The sequence below is a fragment of the Schistocerca nitens genome, chromosome 8, assembly GCF_023898315.1.
Source record: "Schistocerca nitens isolate TAMUIC-IGC-003100 chromosome 8, iqSchNite1.1, whole genome shotgun sequence".
NCBI classification, from domain to species: domain Eukaryota; kingdom Metazoa; phylum Arthropoda; class Insecta; order Orthoptera; family Acrididae; genus Schistocerca; species Schistocerca nitens.
In genome coordinates, this window is record NC_064621.1 from 446,405,918 (window position 1) to 446,413,327 (window position 7,410).

The following is a 7,410-nucleotide window of genomic DNA, read 5'->3' on the forward strand; positions in this document are numbered from 1 at the left end:
CTTTCATTGAGTTGGTCAATACATAAGTTAAAGTAATTTTTCAAGTGGTATATAAATTCTTTATTGTCAAGTATATGTAGCTTAAATTTCACACGCATTTTTATAATCAGGTGATGTGTTGCAAACTTTAACTACAATAATTATGTTATCACCAGTGGTAGAATTATACATAAGTAACAATTTTGGTTGGGATTCAGAGGTAAAGGATGAAAGGAATGTGACAAAGAGCTTAGTTTTGGTTATGCTACAGTTGTGGGTTTGTTAAACTTACATCACTTACCTGGTATAACAAAGTAAATGCTGAAGTAATATATTGACACCGTGTTAAAGATATGCAGATAGATACACTCTTAAAAATATAAACAGATATATGTAATATGAGGCTGACATGGGGAATGAACTGTTAGTTTTATTTGGCTGGATATATTGAGCTTCGTGTGTTACACAAGCCTTGTGTGCATCTGCACTGAAGAGATCATTGGCCATCTCACCTTCATTTTATATACAGTTATATGGTGTCTACCAGACATGTCCAAAAGAACAGATACAGTTTTGATCCTGCAGCTATAATTCGAGACCCAGTGGAATTAAGGACATTAGCTGCCCGTGGGTATTGATTTATATCAATTTTTGCCAGACTAGGATCTATTGGTTATGACCTGTAGATTAAAACTGAAGAAACTGCAAAAAGGTGGGAATTTAAGGAGATGGGACCTGGATAAACTGACTAAACCAGAGGTTGTAGAGGGTTTCAGGGAGAGCATAAGGGAACAATTGACAGGAATGGGGGAAAGAAATACAGTAGAAGAAGAATGGGTAGTTTTGAGGGATGTAGTAGTGAAGGCAGCAGAGGATCAAGTAGGTAAAAAGACGAGGGCTAGTAGAAATCCTTGGGCAACAGAAGAAATATTGAATTTAATTGATGAAAGGAGAAAATATAAAAATGCAGTAAATGAAGCGGGCAAAAAGGAATACAAACGTCTCAAAAATGAGATCGACAGAAAGTGCAAAATGGCTAAGCAGGGATGGCTAGAGCACAAATGTAAGGATGTAGAGGCTTATCTCACTAGGGGTAAGATAGATACTGCCTACAGGAAAATTAAAGAGACCTTTGGAGATAAGAGAACCACTTGTATGAACATCAAGAGCTCAGATGGAAACCCAGTTCTAAGCAAAGAAGGGAAAGCAGAAAGGTGGAAGGAGTATATAGAGGGTCTATACAAGGGCGATGTACTTGAGGACAATATTATGGAAATGGAAGAGGATGTAGATGAAGATGAAATGGGAGATACGATACTGCGTGAAGAGTTTGACAGAGCACTAAAAGACCTGAGTCGAAACAAGGCCCCCGGAGTAGACAACATTCCATTGGAACTACTGACGGCCTTGGGAGAGCCAGTCCTAACAAAACTCTACCATTTGGTGAGCAAGATGTATGAAACAGGCGAAATACCCACAGACTTCAAGAAGAATATAATAATTCCAATCCCAAAGAAAGCAGGTGTTGACAGATGTGAGAATTACCGAACAATCAGTTTAATAAGCCACAGCTGCAAAATACTAACACGAATTCTTTACAGACGAATGGAAAAACTAGTAGAAGCCGACCTCGGGGAAGATCAGTTTGGATTCCGTAGAAATACTGGAACACGTGAGGCAATACTGACCTTACGACTTATCTTAGAAGGAAGATTAAGGAAAGGCAAATCTACGTTTCTAGCATTTGTAGACTTAGAGAAAGCTTTTGACAATGTTGACTGGAATACTCTCTTTCAAATTCTGAAGGTGGCAGGGGTAAAATACAGGGAGCGAAAGGCTATTTACAATTTGTACAGAAACCAGATGGCAGTTATAAGAGTCGAGGGACATGAAAGGGAAGCAGTGGTTGGGAAGGGAGTAAGACAGGGTTGTAGCCTCTCCCCGATGTTATTCAATCTGTATATTGAGCAAGCAGTAAAGGAAACAAAAGAAAAATTCGGAGTAGGTATTAAAATCCATGGAGAAGAAATAAAAACTTTGAGGTTCGCCGATGACATTGTAATTCTGTCAGAGACAGCAAAGGACTTGGAAGAGCAGTTGAACGGAATGGATGGTGTCTTGAAGGGAGGATATAAGATGAACATCAACAAAAGCAAAACGAGGATAATGGAATGTAGTCAAATTAAATCGGGTGATGCTGAGGGTATTAGATTAGGAAATGAGACACTTAAAGTAGTAAAGGAGTTTTGCTATTTGGGGAGCAAAATAACTGATGATGGTCGAAGTAGAGAGGATATAAAATGTAGACTGGCAATGGCAAGGAAAGCGTTTCTGAAGAAGAGAAATTTGTTAACATCGAGTATAGATTTAAATGTCAGGAAGTCATTTCTGAAAGTATTTGTATGGAGTGTAGCCATGTATGGAAGTGAAATATGGACGGTAAATACTTTGGACAAGAAGAGAATAGAAGCTTTCGAAATGTGGTGCTACAGAAGAATGCTGAAGATTAGATGGGTAGATCACATAACTAATGAGGAGGTACTGAATAGGATTGGGGAGAAGAGGAGTTTGTGGTACAACTTGACTAGAAGAAGGGATCGGTTGGTAGGACATGTTCTGAGGCATCAAGGGATCACCAATTTAGTATTGGAGGGCAGCGTGGAGGGTAAAAATCGTAGGGGGAGACCAAGAGATGAATACACTAAGCAGATTCAGAAGGATGTAGGTTGCAGTAGGTACTGGGAGATGAAGAAGCTTGCACAGGATAGAGTAGCATGGAGAGCTGCATCAAACCAGTCTCAGGACTGAAGACCACAACAACAACAACAGGATTCGAACCTGGGTCTCCTGTTTTTTAGGCAGATACGCTGACCACTATGTCATCCAGACACCGTAGTTACCACGACCAGAACTGACGTAGCACTACTCTCATCAGAACCAAATTCTCAACTTATACCAACCTTACTGAGGTAGTGCCCCTTTATATTGGCCTCATTACTTGCGACATCTCGCCAATCCCTGTAAGATATGTCTGAAAGAACAGACATCACATACATAATTAAAGCATTGGCTAATGATCCTTTCAGTGCAGCTGTACATCAAGATCGAACTTTATGGGACTCAGCAAAATGCTATGACTAATGAGGAGACTGGGCAAGGGGCACTACATCAGTAGTGGTAAAGTTGAGAATTTTGGTGTGACTGGATGCATTCAATGTTATTCCGTGCAGTTGTAATGACATCTGTATCCAGATGGCGTAGTGGAAAGCGCATCTAGCTTGTAAGCAGGAGACCTAGGTTCAGATATTGGTCTGTCACAAATTTTCGGTGTACCCCATTGATATAAACCAATGCCCCGTGGCAGCTAATGTCTTTAATTCCTTTGTGTCTTGACGCAAGTTATTGTTCATTTGGAAATTATCAAAGGAAAAGACATTTAACTAAATTAATTCATGGAAAATGTGAAAGCAAGGATGGATGCAGACAGAAAGAAAATCAGAGATAGAGGGTGAAAGGAATGATTGAAGGACATCAAAGTTTTTCAGAGCAGTGCTTATTAAGAATGTATCTATACCCAAATAAAGGTTGGAGTTATACACTGATTATGCTCTTAAAATATTCAGATAGATGTACTATTTGTACTATTAATTGATACACATATAATCTGTTGGTGTGCTAGTATATTTGTAAATGAAGCCATTCCTTGTTCATTTGTAAAAAGGTCATAGTAAAATAAATTGTTAATGGTGAATATGAAGGAATGTGTGTGTGTGTGTGTGTGTGTGTGTGTGTGTGTGTGTGTGTGTGTCTGAGTGTGCATGCACACGTTAAAAATCTAATTATGTAAGCTGCTGTTATAAACAGATATGATGCTATTCCAAGTGTTGTCTTTTTGTCATTTAAGATAGACTCAGATTGTTTGCTTTGGTGTTTGTTTAGTTGTTTCAATGATGTCCAGTTTTTTTGCCTTTAGGGTGGATATGAAGGATGCTGATACTTGCATTTCTGGTAAGGTGTTGTATTTCATGCAGGTGGGTGCTATTGCTGATGTGTTGTATTTTTTGCTTTATAGGGTTGTCACGTGTTCTTTAACATCTAATGATCTATCCATCTGGCCTAGGTAGACATGGTCAAAGCCCAAACACTCAATTTTGTACACACATAAATGATGAAGAGGATTTCTTGTGCTGCTGTTGTGAGGTAGCTTCTAGCCAATCTTATTGTCGGTGGTAAAGGATATGTTTATGCCTATTTGAAGACACTCGCAGTCTGATATGAAACACTACCCAGAAATGGAATTGTATAGAATATCTTATTTTCTGTTTGGTTTTGGTGATGTGATTGTTTTTCCATTATTGAGTGTTTTAGGATGTCTGCTATGAAGCTGTTATAGCCTTTCACATCGGCTATTTGTTTCAATATTTCAATTTCTTCATTACATTTATCTTCAGAGCTAAGTGCTTGAATAGCTCATATACCGAAATGCTGCCAGTTTGCGGGCTATGGGGTGACAGGTGGAGCTGTGATACTACATAGTATTGTAGCATATGTTGCGGTAGGCTCCTGATAAGTTTCAAATTGATGTCTGCTTTTCTTTGCACTAATTGTGAGGTCTAAAATATTTATACTATCGCCTGTTTGCCATTCAGCTATGAACTTCATATTTTGTGGGCGTTCGTGAACAATTGTTCAACTGACTGACGTCTTCTGTGCCATTGATTAAAATGATGGTATCATCAACGTATCTGTAGCAGATGATGTTTCTGAAGAGGTGGTGGCTGGAATTCAGTTATTTGTTCCCTAAATTGTTTATAAATATTTCAATTTACAATCTGTAAAAGTTTGATTCCATTGCTGGACCTTCTGTTTCTGAAATTAAGTCGAAAAACTCATGAATTCTCTATCTCTATATGTCTCTCTGCTCACAGTTTCTATCACATTATGTTTTAGTTAACGCTGTGCCGTACCGTACTTCCTGTACTTATAATTTTTTTATTACTTTTTGGCCTAGTCTTTTGGTTTGTTTTGAATTTCTGTTGACTGCTTTACTGTTCAACTGCGCTGGGAAACAACCTCCATGAAGGGGCACTGAGGTTCCCAGTCTCAGTTTGGTTGGAGTCCACACAGTGAGCAACGATATCTGCGCTCCTCACATAACGGAGACACCTCCAAGAAAATGTAATTCCATCAGATCAACTGATCACCTACAGAAGTTATCGAAACATCGTGTAAAGAAAATGACGTCATACATTAACTCGACAACAAACCTACACCGCTACGCATTACAACTGCAACAGCATGAAAGAGGAACGTAGCAGTCCTTAAATTGGCATGTTGTGTTCTACATGCCTGGATATGCAAATAATTGGCATTTCAACATTTTTTTAGTCATCAGTCTTTTCACTGATTTGATGCAGTCCACCACGATTCCCTCTCCTGTGTCAACCTCTTCATCTCAGACTAACTCTTATAACCTTACGTCCACAGTTATCTGTTGGATGTATTCCAGTCTCTGTCTTCCTCGACAGTTTTTGCACTCTACAGCTCCCTCTCGTAGCATGGAAGTTATTCCCTGATGTCTTAACAAATGTTCTACCATTCTGTCCCTTCTTCTAGTTAATCTTTTCCTTTTCTTCCTTTTGTTCTCGATTCTCTGGAGAACCTCCTCATTCCTTACTTTATCAGTCCACCTAATTTTGAGCATTCTTCTGCAGCACCACATCTCGAATGCTTCGATTCTCTTCCTTTCTGGTTTTCCCACAGCCAATGTCCCATTACCATACAATTCAGTGCTCCAAACGTACATTCTCAGAAATTTCTTCCCCAAATTTGCCAGTGCTAGTCTGATTTTATGACCTCTTTGCTCCATCCGTCATGACTTATTTTTCTGGGTAGGTAGCAGAATTCCTTAATCTCATCTACTTCTTGGTCACCGGTCCTCATGTTAAGTTTCTCGTTGTTCTCGTTTCTGCTACTTCTCGTTGCCTTCGTCTTTCTTTGATTTACTCTCAGACCACATTCTGTACTTATTAGATTGTTCATTCCATTCAGTAGATCCTGTCACTCTTCTTCGCTTTCTCTGATGACAGAAATGGCATCAGTGAATCTTATTACTGATATCCTTTCACCTTGAATTTTAATTCCACTCTTAAAGCATCCTTTTATTTCGGTCATTGCGTCTTCGACGATAAACTGAACAGTAGGGGCGAGAGATTGCATCCCTCTCTTACACAGTTTGTAATCCGAGCACTTTGTTGTTCAAGTTCCACTCTTATTGCTCCCTCTTGTTTCTTGTAAATATTGTATAACACCGTCTTTCCCTACAGGTTACCCCTACTTTTCTCACCATTTTACCCTGTCGAGAACTTTTTCCACGTCGACAAATCCTATGAACTTGTCTTGATTTTTCTTTAGTCTTGCTTCCATTATCAGGCGAACGTCAGGACTTGCTCTTTGGTGCCTTTACCTTTCCTAAAGCTAAAACGATCGTCACCTAAAACATGCTGATGTTTCTTTTCCATTTTTCTATATTATTCTTGTCAGCAACTTGGATGCATGAACTGTTACGGTGATTGTGTGATAGTTCGAGACTGGAAAGATAGAGAATTATTGTGAAGGTGGTTCTACGAAACCTCTGCCTGGCACTCAAGTGTGATTTGCGGAGTATCCATGGAGATGTAGATGCAGACGTCGGTAGACTGCTTTCGTCATCGTGATTGGGGTACATCGCCTGGTGCGGTGGTATGGTGTTCCCATTGGGTGCACAGTAAGATCACTCGACGTTCGCTTTGCCAATAACTTAGATATCAGTCGTAATATTTCAGACGTCCGAAGGGCGACGGCTGTGTCCAATCCTAGAGAAATATGTACGTTACCTTTCAAGAAGATAATGTAAGATAACATGTTGCCCGTATCTCCTGGCCTACTTCGACACAGAGGGTGTTCACTGTTGCTCTGTCCAGCACGTTCTGCAGATGTCTCACCTATTGTGTGCACTTGGTTAATGATCGCAGAGAGACTGGCACTTCACCATGCTCCAGCTAACACGATTGACAGAGTTGAAGCGGTATGGAATAACGTACCTGTATTTGCCATCCAAGCTCAGTTCAATCCGATACCCAGGTGGGTTTTAGAGCCATGGCTGAGAATTATTCTTCTGACTGGCTTGATGGGCTTGCCACGAATTCGGAAACTACGTCCTCTATTATTTGTTATATGTATTCCAGTCTCTGTATCCATCTACATTTTTTAACCTCTACAGCTCCTTCCTGTACCATGGAAATTATTCCATGATATCTGACCACTTGCCCTATCATCCTGCCCCTTTTTATCACATTTTCTTGGTCGCTACTGCGGAGAACCTACTTATTCGTTACCTTATTAGCCCACATAATTCTTAACACACTTCTTTAACAGCTCATCTCAAATGTT